The 14,479-nt window shown below is 45.8% G+C and overlaps 1 protein-coding gene and 1 non-coding gene across 4 annotated transcripts in view; both read left to right on the forward strand.

The window, feature by feature from the left end:
* Fnip2 (folliculin interacting protein 2) overlaps window positions 1-14,479 on the forward strand; it is a 136,223-nt gene that overhangs the window by 1,201 nt on the left and 120,543 nt on the right. The window lies entirely within an intron of this gene.
* Window positions 12,314-12,447, forward strand: LOC147821430 (U4 spliceosomal RNA). The gene has a single exon (XR_015447041.1). It is a non-coding gene; the product is annotated as a U4 spliceosomal RNA (small nuclear RNA).

Here is a 14,479-nt window from a genome sequence, read left to right on the forward strand (position 1 = left end):
TTTGGAGATCTCAGGTGAACGCACCGCTGATGAGGACCCTTCAGCAGGGACCTTACTGGAGTCACTGTGGAAAAGAAGAAGTAGCAGATGTCAGCCAGATCCTCACCAGGCTGACACAGGCTTTCCCAGTGCTGCCTTCGCCTGGCCTAGCTCTTAGATGCTGTGAAGTCCTCCTGGGAACTCTCTTCATGGGGAAAATAAGGACCCCGTTCTTCATTTTCTCCATAGAGTGCTTTACGGCATAGGGGGTAGCCTGTACATAGCGCTGAGTAGCTGGCATTGGGAGCCTACTTTGCAGTTGAGTCCTTATCTAGATATTAAGGCAAAACCCTCAACTTAGAAATCAAGTATTTAAACATAAACTTCTATTTAGTGCATTTGAATACAGCATGTAACTGTAGATTGGGAGAATGACAGGGCCCCTGAGGATTCAGGTAGACTTTTGGGGGCAGTTTTGTAACAATTTGGGGGAAAACTTGAAAGTAAGATCCACCTTTTTAGGTTTCTGGTTTTTTGTTTGAGAGTTTATAAAAGCGTGTTTTTTTGTTTTTTGAGACAAGATCTCACTATGTAGCCCAGGCTGGCCTGGAACTCATGGTGATCCTCCTGCCTCAGCCTAATAACACCCAGCCTATGAAAGCCTTTTATATCTTTTGCATCCATGATAGACTTTCACTCACTATTTTAAACTTTTCTCCTTTTTTCAGACTTGTTTTTCCCTTACTGTCTGTTCACTCTCGTGGTTTCAAAGTCTCCTCTTTGTGCAGGTTTTTACTGTTCTCTGCTTCCTCCAGTTTTCATGTACTATATTAGAGAGGAGATTAATTAGTTGTCATTAATTAGTAAGTCATTTTGAGATCTTCCTGCTTCCTGGTATTTCACCTACAAAGAGAACTATCACAGTCAACTTTGTTTATATATTTGTCTAAGATTTGGAGAAAACCCCCTTTCCTGGCTTTGAGAAGAATGGTCATTAGGAAAACAGAAAAGGAGTTTGAGGAGATTGAATTTATATCCCTAAGAGAAGTAGCTAGGAACACACTATGGTTACAGTATTTGCGAACTTTAAACCCTGTTTGAAATTTCATAAAATTGCATTATGGTCTTTGAAGTTTGAGAGTGTTTTCTGCTGGTCTTCAGACTGCTTTTTACTTTTAATCAGTCGATACATAAATTTATATTTGAATCACCCTCTGTTCCAGAAGGATAAATAAGGACAAAAAATGATTTATACAGCGTCTCAAGCCAGAAATAGATTGAGTTCTTGCTTACCTTGGATTTAAGGCCAGCCTGTTTACATAGAACTTTAAAAGCCAGGATATGCCCAGAGACTTACGCATCTGGTTCAAGTTTGAAGCATTTTCTTGAGGTGATTTTTTTGTTTTTTTTTTTTTGCTTTATTTTTTTAAATGTCTCTGGTAAATTAGTGAACCAATTTCCACCTAAAATGTGTATGTACCAGGGAGGTGAAAAAGATCCTGGGCTGTCACGTGATTTATTTGATTACTACTTGGCTATGGGGAGGAAATGAAGCATTCCAGCTCCCTGGTAGTTAGCTGTGTAAATGTCATGGAGCGTGAGGCCCACTCTTCTTTCTCCTGTGCTGAATACCAGGGGCCAAATGGCCTAGTTAGTGCTAATCCCCATCATTCTGTTAGAGCAATTTTCATCTGTTCCAGGGTTAGTGTAAGTATGATTCAGTCCCCTTACCATCATTGTCAAACAGCAGCTGATGCCGAGTGCTGCGGCTTGGTGCTCTGCCTGTGCAGACCCCAGTAGGACACCCACCCAGTCACCTGCGGGCATTTACAGTGTAAGGGACAGAAGTTCACAGCTGAGGGGAGTCAGGAGCGCACGGCACCTGGGACCTAGCGAGCACATAGGAGAGTGGCAACCTCACTCTTGTGCCCGGTGTGGCTGAGGACAGGACTGTGGCTTCCTTCCCACTGCCAGCCCCCGCTGCGCTGCTGAGATGTTCGGAAGTAGGATGGGGAATGTTCAGGAGAAACACAGTTTTGTTCCGGTACACCCACTTTTATTAATCCCACATCGTGAGACGTGTGGCACCTGAGCCTGTGGCTGCTGAGTTGCCTAGTGGCGTGCTTGCCTTGCGTCTCCTGGGCCTCAAGTCCCACTATGCACTTCGGGGCTGTCAGGGACTGCAGCAGTTGAGGGACCGCCCTGTCTGAGGCCGTGGGTTCTGTTCACAGCCCTCGGAAGACAGAGTGAGGGGCTGGTATTCTGCCTCATCCACCAGGTTGATGTGAGCTGGAACAAGATGCCACTTTCTCTGGTCCTCAAATTTTGCCTGCGTAAAGTGACCACACCAGGCGTGTGTAACAGAGCTGTGATGAGAAGAGAGTTAGATGTGTGAACTCTTTCAAAAGAATAAAATACATACAAAATGATGTTAAGTATTAGCACCTTCTCTCAGGTTCTGGAGTGCAGGCAGGGTCAGTTCTAAGAGGCAGGCGTTCCTGAAGCGGAACCTTTCAGAGGTGTTTTCTTCCTGTAGGTCAGACTTGAGAGAGGAGAGTCAGAGCTGTTTCTGTTTGTTTTGTTTTTTTTTAACCTTGATGCAGTCAATCCTGAATCAGAGACCTTGAAATTTTCAGCAGGTCGTTAAAGACACACAGCAGGCAGTAATGCAGACCTGGGTAGAAATGATTAGACACTGAGAAATATCTTAGGAATGTAGTGTATTTGTTTTTTCAGAATTATTTGGAAGTCTTTATTATCAAGAATAAAATCTTGGGCTGGGGATGTAGCTCAGTGGCACAGTGCCTGCTTGGCAAGCACAAAGCCTGGAGTTTGATTCCCAGTACCAAAAAAGAAGAAAATCTTATTTAAAAAGGGGAAGTTGGTGAAACAGAATGATACAGCCACAAAAAGTATTTTCAATGGAAAAAGTAAAAGCAAGATATAAATTGATTTAACTTTTTTTTGGTACCGGGGATTAAACTCAGGTCCTTGGAGCAGGCAGCAGAACCACTGAGCTGAATCCCCGGCCCTGATTTAGCATTTTGAAGAAGGAATATGAGATTATGCTTGTGCAGAAGAGGGCCAGGGAAGCTGTACATCCGCATATCAGCCATCCTGACCAAGAAGGGTGGGGGTTGTGTTCCTTTAGGGTGGGTGGGTTGGTTGTTTTCTTTGTTCGTTCATCTATTGGTACTAGGGATTGAACTCAGGAATTGATAAACTGCGCCTGGTTTGTTTTTATTTCGAGACAAGATCTCTCTAAATTGCCTGCGCTGGCCTCACATTTGCAGTCTTCCTGCCTCATCCTTTCAAGAAGCTGGGACAGGGCCAGGCGTGGTGGTACATGCCTGCAATCCCACCTCTTGGGAGGCAGATGCAGGGGGATTGCTGTGAGTTTGAGGGGCTACATAGTGAGTTCAGGAGCAGCCCGAAGTATACAAAGTGAGACCCTGCCTCAAAAAGCAAAAAAAAAAGCAGCAGCTGGTGGCATGTGCCACCATACCCAGCTATTATATTTTGGGGTTTTTTTTGGGGGGGAGGGGGATGGAATTTGGGACCTTGGGCCTTCTGCAGGCAGTGGAACCACTAAGCTAAATCCCCGGCATGTTTTTGGTGTTTTTGAATATTGTGTTTGGTAAGTTGTATTTGTTCCTGTTTTTACATTTTTCTCTAATGAATTTGTATTGCTTTTGTGAGATTTAAATAATAGTCTTTGGAGAGGCTTACCCTGTGAGAGAGCAGGATAAGAATGATGTTGGTTGGAGAAGCTTGGTTTGTTTTTTGTTGTTAGTTTTTTGGGGTTTTTTTTGATACCAGGAATCAAACTTGGGTCCTTGCACTTGCAGGGCAGGCAGCCGAACCACTGAGCTAAATCCCCGGCCCTGTTTTTGTTTTTTGAGGCAGGGTCTCCCTTTATGGTTCAGGCTGGCCCTGAACTCACAGTGTTTCCCAGGCTGGCCTCAAACGCTCGGTGATTCTCCTGCCTCGGCCTCCTGAGTGCTGGGATCACAGGTGTGCGGCACCATGCTGGGCTGGAGAAGCTTTGTTTGAATAACAAATCTTCATAGACTTTTTCCTCTTCGCTAATGTAACTGCTAGTTCGTATTATTGAACGTAGCGTGTTGTGAAGTTTAAAGCATCTCAGTTCACTCCCAATCTTAGGAGGTCAAGCTAGTTGTTGATGTTAATAATTACAGGAATGCTCGAGGGCAGCACTTTGACCAGTCAGACGAGGCGCTGGGCTGCACGAGCCTGTGTGCCTGCTGCTGTCTTCCCTGAGTGCAGGGCTCTGGCTCTGGGTGGGATATGTTAGAGAAGACGGTCACTACCTTTGGGATTCTGAGGGATCTCGAGTGTGAGACCTGGATGAGGTGCTTCAGAGCTAACGCTCATACCCTAACTGAGCTCCGTGCTGTGCATTTGCTGTGTTTTACTGTTGTTTGTGAAGTGTGAGTGTGCAGAGTGGCCTGGCCGTGTGGCTGGTTCGGTTGCTGTTGCTTAAACTGCATTTCTTCTGGTTTGCTTCTGAGGTCGCCTAAGGGAGCCGCTTTTTTCCTTGTTTCTTTGGCAGAGGAAGTTGTAGAGGACTGGCTTTGGCTGCAGTGAGCTCTGGGTGGGTAAATCTGGTTTGGGAACTGGCAATGTGCTTTCCTTGTCCAGCTACTGTTTTTCTTAGTGGGTGCAAAAGGAACACATGTTTTACACTGATTGTACAAGTCCTTTGCCTGGTGTGAATTGCTAGGCCTGGACTATGAGATCATGTGCTTGGCTGAAAAGTAAGCTCTTCCTTGAGCCCAAGAGTTGCAATGTTGGTGAGTTGCTACTGCCCAACGTTCTCTATCTCAGGACTGTGAAAAATGATTATTATGTGACAGAGGAGAAACAGGATGGACGTTTCCAGCCAACTGGGCATGTAACAGTGATTTCCCTTCACCGCCCCATCTGTAAATGGAACATGCATGACTCACTGCTGGCCACACAGGCACTTTTGTAAGTGCTGTTTGAACGGGAGGGCGGGCTGGGCCTGGGAGGAGACAGGCGGCCCTCCCCTCATGTTCCGTCCAGCTGGCTCATAATGGACTTCTGAAAAGGACAGTGTGCCTTCTCAGACACCGTGCTGCGGAGTTTTCTCTTGCTGGACTTTGTGCCAAAATAATGCAATATATTAAGTGCAAGAAAATGCAGCTATTTTTTATTTTTTAATTTTTTTTGGTACCGGGGATTCAACTTGGGTCCTTGCGCTTGCGCAGCAGGTGGGGAAACCACTGAGCTAAATCCCGGGTGAAAATGCAGCTATTAATACTATAATGTTGTAAGTAAGTATGCTGGAGTGCCCTTTCTGTACTTAAGATTTTAGTGTTGCTGTGCATCTGGATCCCTGATTATCTTGCTGTTGTCTCCTGCACTGTATTCATTTCATTTCTCTGTGTGTTTAGAGTATTTGTCTAGTTATTTGGTCCTATGACCTTGCCTGACTTGTACGTTGTACAAACTAGAATTTGTGCCTAGCAAAGTGCGACAGAGATGTGTGTATTAGTTTATGGATATGATTTTGTGACCACACCTAAGCCTTTTAGTTGTAAATAAGAGGAGTTTTTTGACATATCTTAAAATATATGATCCTTACTGTTCAATTATCTACTGATATCTCATTGAAATTGAAAACCGATCCACACAGGCTAAGTGGGAGTGGGTGACGGAGCAGGGGGAATCCACGCCCAGAGCTAAGGGGCCTGGAGGGAGAATTAGCACATCTTTGGGGACTTCGGTCTGATTCCCACCAGGAAGGAGAGTCACACGTTGTCATGGCAACTCTGTTTCTCACAACTTGAAGACAAGTTAGATGTCAGCCTGCATATTCCTCAAGAGATGAAGCAGGTGTTGCTTTAAGATGTGTTAGGAAGAAGCAACAAAATCACTAGTCTAATCAGTTCTGCCTTTAGCACCTTATAAATACTTCAGATTGCCAACTCAAGCTTTCTGATGTGCCAGAAAATTGGACATTTTCTTTTCTTCTATCTTACTGACAAACCTTTGGGGTTATGGGGGAAAAGAAGTATCTTTGTTATTATTTAGTTCCTACTTAACTGTTTTCTCATAAAATATGATTGAGAAACAGAAGGATATCTTTTCAGTTTGATACCACACATCTTTTAAATTTAGAGCTTGCATTTGAAAGTGTGCATGAAACAAGAAAATGTGCATGAAATGTCGGAGCCTGGATATGTGTGTTCTTCTAAATCCCAGCCCTGCCATTGTGTCTGTAGTACTCCGTGTGGTGCTAGGCAAGAAGCTAGCATTTTAATACACAGCTGTTGAGTGAATGAATGAATCTAAGAGCTTTTTTGTTTGTTTATTTTTTGGGCTTTTTTGGTACTGGGGATTGAACTCAGGACCTTGTGCTTGCAAGGCAGGCGGCGGAACCACTGAGCTAAATCCCCAGCCCCAAATTTAAGAGTTTTGAAAACTGATGATCCTTGGAGAGTCTCTAGCGTTCCAGAATTTGATTTTTTTTTTTTTTTTTTCCGGTACCGGGGATCTAACTCGGGATCTTCACTTGCTAGGTAGGCTAGGTAGGCACTGGAACCACTGAGCTAAATCCCTGGCCCCCCAGAATTTGATTTTTTAATAATGTTAATGTTTTCAGTAAGGAATTGCCTTTCTTGATGTTTCAGACATCCCTGATTATAAAAAGGCCCAGTTATAAAATTCCATGGCTGAGTGACCCATTGAAAGTTGATTTAACTTAACTAGTACTGTATCTATGAAGCTGTGAAATTCTACCTAAAATGTACCAATAAAAGAATTAAAAAAAAAGAAATTCTAAGTGTGTGGTGATAATGTAAAACTGCTTTATATACTTTTTAGATTTATTGGAATTTTTGTGTGTCTCGGTAAAACAAATATAGATTAAATGAGCAAATTCTTTCACATTTAAGATACAGCACACTGCATTGTGAAAACAGTCTAGGTGGGCCGAACCCTACAGAGATTGTTTTGGAAGTGTTTTGGAAAAAAATATGAAATCATTCCTGCTTCCTATATAAGGTTTTTCTGTTTGTAAAACAGTTTCAAAAGTGGATTTCAAGGTGGATTCATACATGCGACTTGTTAGGAAGAGCATGCGCAGGACCAAGGTGTCAGTAGAGGTGGCCCACACGGCGTGAGGAAATGGGCTTGCAGGAACCTCCTCCCCGAGCTTCTCAGGCGGTGCCTGTCGGCTGCAGAGAGGTGCATGGAATAAGCTCGTTGCTAGGGCAGAGGCGACGACAGGAATCCTGGGCCCGTCCAGTGGGCACAGGTGGACTCGGGGTCCCCTGGCCCCACGCAGGACCTGTGAACATCGCAGCCACACGTGAAATCATGATTTGCTCTGGTTAATTTGTAAATGCAGCTGGTTAAAAAATCAAGTAGTACGTATAAAATATGCCGAGATATAATCATGTCACATCTCTACTTCTCTTCTCAAAGGCCACCGTTACTGCACCACTTTCTTTTGGTTCTTTCCAAAAGTAGTTTATGTAAATACAAGAAAACATTGTCTTTCCCTTACACAAAATGGCCGTTGCAGTGTGCATTGGATTTTGCTGTTGTGACTTTCTTTGAATAAATGCCTTATATAATACTTAAGCAGTAGCTCCCAGGGCCAGCTGAGGTTAGAGTCACTGAGAGAGGTTCAGATGCCCAGGCTGCTCTTTCCGAGGTCCCGATCGGATTGGCCTGGCTGGGGCTTTCTGTACCTCTCTCTTTTTTTTGGTACCGGGGATTGAACTCAGGACCTTGCACTTGTGAGGCAGGCATGGTGCCACTGAGCTAAATCCCTGGCCCTCTCTGTATCTGTCTTAATGCAGCAGTTCCCACGTGATTTTAGTATGCAGCCAGACATTTTATTTTTCCTTTTTTAGTTTTTATTTTGAGACAGGATATCACTAAGGCAGCAGGCTGCCCAGGCAAGCCTCAAACTTGTAACCCTCTTGCCTCAGCCTCCCCAGAGCGCATTCAGAATGGATTTTAGGGAAGGCCTGAGCCTTTCTCTTGCTCATCCTGCGAGCAGCGGGCCTTTGGGTCAGAACTGTGGTGAGTTCAGGGCAAACTGAACTCTGGTCCACACTGCCCTTGACCACAGAGGTGCCCTGGCCGGGTTCCCCGTGGGATAGAGCTCTGGCCTCCCAGCCTGACCAGCCCAGGAGCTGGAACCAGCCATTTGCTGATCGCACTCGAGGACGCAGGTCCCCAGGATGGCCTGGGCCAGTGGCAGTGCTGGTCTGAGCCGTGCCTGCCGCAGTGCCACAGTGCCTGCTGGCGTCTCAGGCAGGCATTTGCAGAACAGTGAGCTCCCCTTGTTTCCTTTGTCTTCTCAGGGTGGCCGCCTGCAGGCCACAGCTCGCACACCCTGCCTCAGGGTCTGTCTGCCCTCTGCCTCCCCAGCTAAGGCAGCAGCTCCTCTCATATTTTATATTTCCTTCCCTGCACTTTATGTCTCTTATATCCATTTGTGGCTTCCCTGTCTGCTCCCAAGAGCAGATACTGCATCTGTCTGGAGAAGCAGCTGACGTGCTGGGTGTCCAGTACGTAGTTACTGAGAGAATGGGAGAGAGGCAGGCATGGGAGGGGTGCCACGCATGCTTGTTCACGTCTGTATACTATTCACACCTCATTCCTTAAGGATTTGAGGCAGAAATAATTGTTATGAAATTTTATTGACTTCTTAGGTACAAATGTGAACATAGAATAAGGCGGGAAGTAGGGTATTTAAATGTTTAAAATTATTTTTCTCCTGGGAAGCAAACTTACAGGAGCTGGAAGCCTTCAAACGTGTTGCTGACATTTTTGTTTCTTGTCTCCTAGCTCTGGGAGAAGGCCAGGGTCTTCTTTATGGAAAAGGCTATAAAACATACATAAGCGCTCCATTGTTTCTTTAAAAACAACCCAACAGAAAGTCTAGCTGTTTAGGGACTGCTTTCTCAACGGCCAGTTTTTCGTTTCCCAACTGCAAGTACAGTGGTACCTCAGTTCATGAGCTCAATTCGTTCCACAGTGCTGGCCACAGAATTTGTTCCACAATTCTGGTTACAACTGAATTTGCTAGCAGATCATGAACCACGAATTAAATTTGTGAACTGAGGTGCCACTATACAGGAAATTATGTAGAGCCACCCTTCCAAACCCAGGAGTTTTCAGCAGAGGAAAGCCTCTAGGAGATGGCTGGGAATGGGGGCTGAGCTAGTTGGGGGTGCGCCAGGCCACCAGGAGGCTAAGTGCCCACAGTGCTGGTCAGCAACATGTGGTGGGAGACAGGCTGAGTCCCTTGGAGAAGCAGGTGAGTGGAGACACAGGGCAGTCCTGGAAGAGCTGCTGAACAGGCCCCAAACAGGGATGGTCCAGCCGTGTGGTAATCCAGTGCTGCCCAGCATCACGGCTCCGATGTGGTGTGTCCTGCAAACATCCATGTGCTGGAAGTTTCATCCCTAATGTAACGGTACCAAGAGGCGATGGACCTGCAGGTGTAGCAGGATCGTGGGCCCACCCCCTGAAGGGATCACTGTGGTTCCCGGAGAGCGGGTTGTTGCTTGTCTCTTACTGGTGGGTGTTTTAAGGCTTTACCCTTAGAAGTGACAAACTGCCCAGTCAGAAGACCCTTCTGTATAAGTGCAAGTCTATTCCAGGATTTTTTCTGCTAAGCTGCCCTCCAGAGATGCGGCTTCTGTTCAGACTCCCAAGCGGCAGCGTATGATGGCAGCTGTTCAGTGGAGACGATGTGAAGTACCCTAGAGAGAGGGCCAGATGTATCTCTGGCGTCAAGCCTGCCTGGCAGGTGCGAGGTCCTGAGTTCGATCCCCTAGGAGGGGGTACCCTAGAGGAATAACCTCGGTGCAGCAGTGGAAATACTTGGGCCCTAAGTCACCTTAGTAGTTGATAGTCATCAGTTTAGTTCACTGTCTGTTTAGATTGTTAAGCTCTTCTGTAGTTCACATTGGTAGTGCTCTCTAGACATAAAAATGCTCAGACTTTTTGACTCAGTAAAAGAAAAAAGTATATAAAGATTAAAAAAACTTTCGTGCATATATTCTTCAGATAGTATCATCATAATATAAATTAAAAAAAAAAATCTCAACAGTTGTCCAGTAGGAAAGTGGCTAAATTATGATCTTAGTTTCATAGGACGTATGTGATGGTTAAATGATTATGAAGGCTATAATAACATAAAATGTTTATTAAATTAAAAAACCAACATCAATTGGTATGTAAATTATGAATATATTAGTACATATGGAAATGTATGGCCCAAGGACTAGAGAGAAAAAGAGAAAAGTGGTTGTTATGATGATATAATGATTGTGGGTAAATGTGCTTTTTTTAAAAAAATCTTTTACCATTTTAAAATTGTGTGGGGAAAAAAAGGTAAAATTCAAAAATTATAATGCAAGTAGCCATTTATAGTTTTAAAGAATGTATTTTCATATTGTGAAGATCTTTAATTTGTGAAGACATAATTATAGGATATGTATGTAAATGGCTTCCCTGAAGTCTTTTAAGATGGCTATAAAGAGCTCTTAAAAATTTTAAGGCATGTCGGGGATTTAGCTCAGTGGTTCCGGTGCCTGCCTCGCAAGCGCAAGGTTCCGGGTTCGATCCCCCGTACCCGAAAAAAAAATTTTAAGGGAGAAGCCTCTAATATTTGCGAAGATTTACTGGGCAGCGTGCCAAGAGCTTTTGCTTACAGCATTTCACAGTTATCCATTGAGGGCAAGTATTTTTATTAGTTAGTTTATAGATTATAAATTGATACTAATTTATAGAGGAAAACACTGAAGCTTGCTTTAGCCCGAATGCTTAACAGTGACGCGGGGGTTCGCACGCCAGTCAGCCCGCTCTGTCGTGGCCTGTGACCCTCCTGGAGACGAGACTCACAGCATGGAAGACACGAGAGGAAAGCCGAGGTGCAGCCTCCTCCCGAGGAGCCTGCAGCTGGCTGTGGAAGGAAGGTACAGGAGGAAGCCCGAGGATGGTGCGAGGCAATGTCGGGCCGGGTCTCTAAGTCGGGTTTCGGAGGAAGGGGCCCGCAGGGCTCTCAGCGGGCTGGGCTGCGAGGCTTTTGTGAGAAGGTAGGGTTTCTGCTGGAGAGAGAGAGAGAGAGAGAGCGCGAGCGAGCGAGCAAGGTGAGTGTGAGCCTTCCAGGTGTCCTGGGAGAAGGATGAACCTCTCAGAGAGAAGGGCTCCTGTGAAGTGAAGGACACGGGTCTAATTGGACCTTGCAGGCATTATCACGTTTAAATTATGGTGACCCCGAAGTGTAGACAGCGAGAGGTCCCCAGTGTATAGTGAGGACACTACTAGAGTAATCTGAGGTTTTTCCCCTGTGAAATGGGTATAAAATCGCCCTTCTTGCAAAGTTGTCTGAAGACTAGAAGCGATGTATCAGTGATACCGCGCCGAGCTCGGCGCCAGTGAACAGTGCCTCATAGCTCTCGGAGGTATAAGTACTGTCCCTCTCTCCCTCCAGCTCCCCGACTCCGTCTGTATTAACCGTCTGTAGGTCGGCTCGCCGTTACAGGGAAGGGCAGGCAGCTGGTCTGCCCCGGGGGCGGAGTCCTGGGCGCACTGCGGTGTGGAGCGGCCCGGTGCAGCAGCCGCTCGGCGCACGTGCCTCCCTTCGACGTCGGTGCAGCGCAGAATGAGCCTGTGCCCCTAGCGCACCCCTTCCGCATCCCAGACCCTGTCTCCTCGCGGACCAGCAACGGTAATAAGCTCGGTAACAAGCTCGTAGCAGCATGCTCCCTCCCCCTTTCATAGTTGTGGCACAATCCATGCTTGCCAAACCTTTTTATGTTTCAAGAGCTCTTTTTCTTCCTTGAAGTAGTTTCTTGACGATAATTCATTTTACCAACGTTTATGAAGAGCCGGTTGCGTCTGGTCCTGAAGTTCAGACTTACTCCAAGGGGGGGGGGGAGTTGTGTTTGAAGGCTCTAATTCCGTTACTGAGGACGATTATATCTTTACAGACAGAGGGGAGAGGAGGCAAGGGAAGGGAGAGCAGCTGTCCCAGAAGCTAGAAGAAACTTGCCCAGTAATCTTATCTTACAAGGTGCTAAGTACTGTTCTAATTGCCTGGGAGCGCCAGTTTAGACCGAGTGCCAGGGAAGTGTGCAGCTCCGCCTGCTCCAGCCAGAGCGGCTGGAGGGCTGCGTAATTCCAGAAGGTGCGGCCCACACTTCGCAGTTGTTCACGTTGTCGGCTCTGCTCAGCCTGCTTCCCTTCAGCCGCAGCTGTTCTGGGGTTGATCTCACACTTGGCGACTGTCGCTGCTGCCCTTCAGTTTGCTGTGCTCTGAAGCTTTGCGCAGCAGCAGTATCATAGCCAGTGAGGTTTATCTGAGGCGGATTATTGCTCATTGAAAACTTTTCCCAGTTTACTGCAACCTGGGATTGGGTTTTGCAGCTGGGACCGTTAAAATCAATATTTTGTTTAACGCAGCAGTGGCAACATGAAATATTTTGAGTTTTACTTGCTGGGGGTTAAACTTGCATGTTTAATGCTGGTTAGGAAGAAGATTCTTTTCAAAACCATATCAAGATTAGCAGTTGATTGTGGTCCAATCACCAGATCACAGTAGGGCTTCACTGGGGTTCAGGCGCCCTGCATGCTCTGTGTACTGAACTAGGGCCTGTGTGTGCTAGCATGTGCCGCGCCACTCAGCTATATCCCAGCTTCTGTTACTTTTAGCAGCCTTTGTGTGCAAGGTCCTGGGCTGCCATCTCAGTTTCCTGCAGGGATTCACCTGGAGCTGTTTGTAGAAGGGCTGGGCACAGTTATCCTTGAAGATAAAATAATGAAGTCTCTACTCTTTCACTTCAGATTCAAATTCCACGGTGTTGTTAATCTGTTACTTACCACCTGTCTGTTCAGAGAGACAAGACAACCCTTGTCTTCCCATTTTAGAAATCTGGGATGCAGGGCCTTGACTAACCCTGCCCTAAACATTCAGGCTAGCAGATCAGAGCCTTCTTCCCATGCCTCCTTGAGGGACGGTGCTCTCACAGGGCCCTTCCTGCCGCCAGATGAGCAGCACAGATGCCAGTGTGGCCTTGTGGGCACGAGAGGGGGCCACTGACTTGTTCTGGCCTAGGCTCTGGGGACCTGAACTCCTCACAGCTGGAATTCTCCATCTGGTCCCAGTGAAGTCCAGAGCGGAGTGGGTGAGGTGTGTACAGAAACCCACAGAGGAGTGTATGACAGGATGTGAAAGTGAGGAAGAATGAAGAGTAACAAAGGTAATAAAAAACAGAAGCAAAGAGTAATATATACAACAGCTTCAAGGTTTTGAGCCTGAGCAACTTGGGAGAATGGTATATATAAAATTCTTTTTCACATAAATTTGCCCCTTTGAAATTTCCATGGTTATATACTTTTTGTTTATTTTGAGATAGGGTTTTGTGGTGTAGTCCCGGCTGGCCTTGAACTTGTCAGGTAAAAGGGCCAAAAACCAAGACCAGACCAGGCCACAACAAGCCTTTATTAGGGGAACAGATCTGCCAGGCTGTCTCTGAACGAAGGAGAGACAAAAGCAATATGGGACCACACCCAGCATCTGTGAAACTTTTAAGCACTGGACTATTAACAATTAAGAGTAACTTATCTGTACCTGTAACTGTGTTTATCTACATTTGTTTTTTCTTTTCAGGATTGTCTTTTTTTTTTTTTAATCTTAGGGATTGTGCTCTATAGATTGTTTATTGTTTTGTCTAATAGTTCCAGTTTAGATTTTTGAAGATCACTGCCAAGAGAGTTATGACATATTCTATTAAAAATACACTTTTTATCATAGGAAGGCAAGATGCTTTTTTTCCTTCTGACAGGGTCTCACTGTGTATGCCAGGCTGGGCTGGCCTCAGGATCTTCCTGCCTGAGCCTCCTGAGCACTGGGATTATGGGCTGATCTCACCATACCCAGTTGAAGGGAAGATTATTTTGATTAGTTTGTGACATTGTACATGATTTGTTGCCCCTTCAACCGACATGTCTTTATTAAATTCTTGTTAAATATTTGAAGCTACTTCTGTTCTGTCTTGAATGTGGCCAGAGGCTGTCTGCACCCAGACTGACCCGGCTGTGCCTGGCCGGCCACCATTTGCCATTTACCTTTGTTCAGGGACCCTGGAAGGCCTTTCTGTTTGTGCTCTTTAGTGTGGTGTTTGTCCTGAGGGGAAATGTGTGGTGCTCTCTCTAGCTGTTGCCCCATCCTGACTAGATTCTCATTCAGATCAGGGTTAGAATGCCAGGTTCAGTCTTCTGAACCATCATTGGGAAGACCACTGTTTACACTTCTTCTTCCAGAGGTGTGCTTGTAGATCCTTTCATTCTCTGCACCTAATCTAGTTCTATTCCAAGATAAATACTCTCCTGGCTGCTTGCTGTTTTATCGTCATGAAAAAAAGTGATGACCCTGGGCATGGTGGCTTATATAATCCCAGCACTCTGGGAGGCTGAAGCAGGAGGA

This window comes from Heterocephalus glaber, unplaced genomic scaffold (assembly GCF_053883595.1).
Source record: "Heterocephalus glaber isolate CG9 unplaced genomic scaffold, H.glaber_assembly_v1.0 deba00001737, whole genome shotgun sequence".
Taxonomy (NCBI): Eukaryota; Metazoa; Chordata; class Mammalia; order Rodentia; family Bathyergidae; genus Heterocephalus; species Heterocephalus glaber.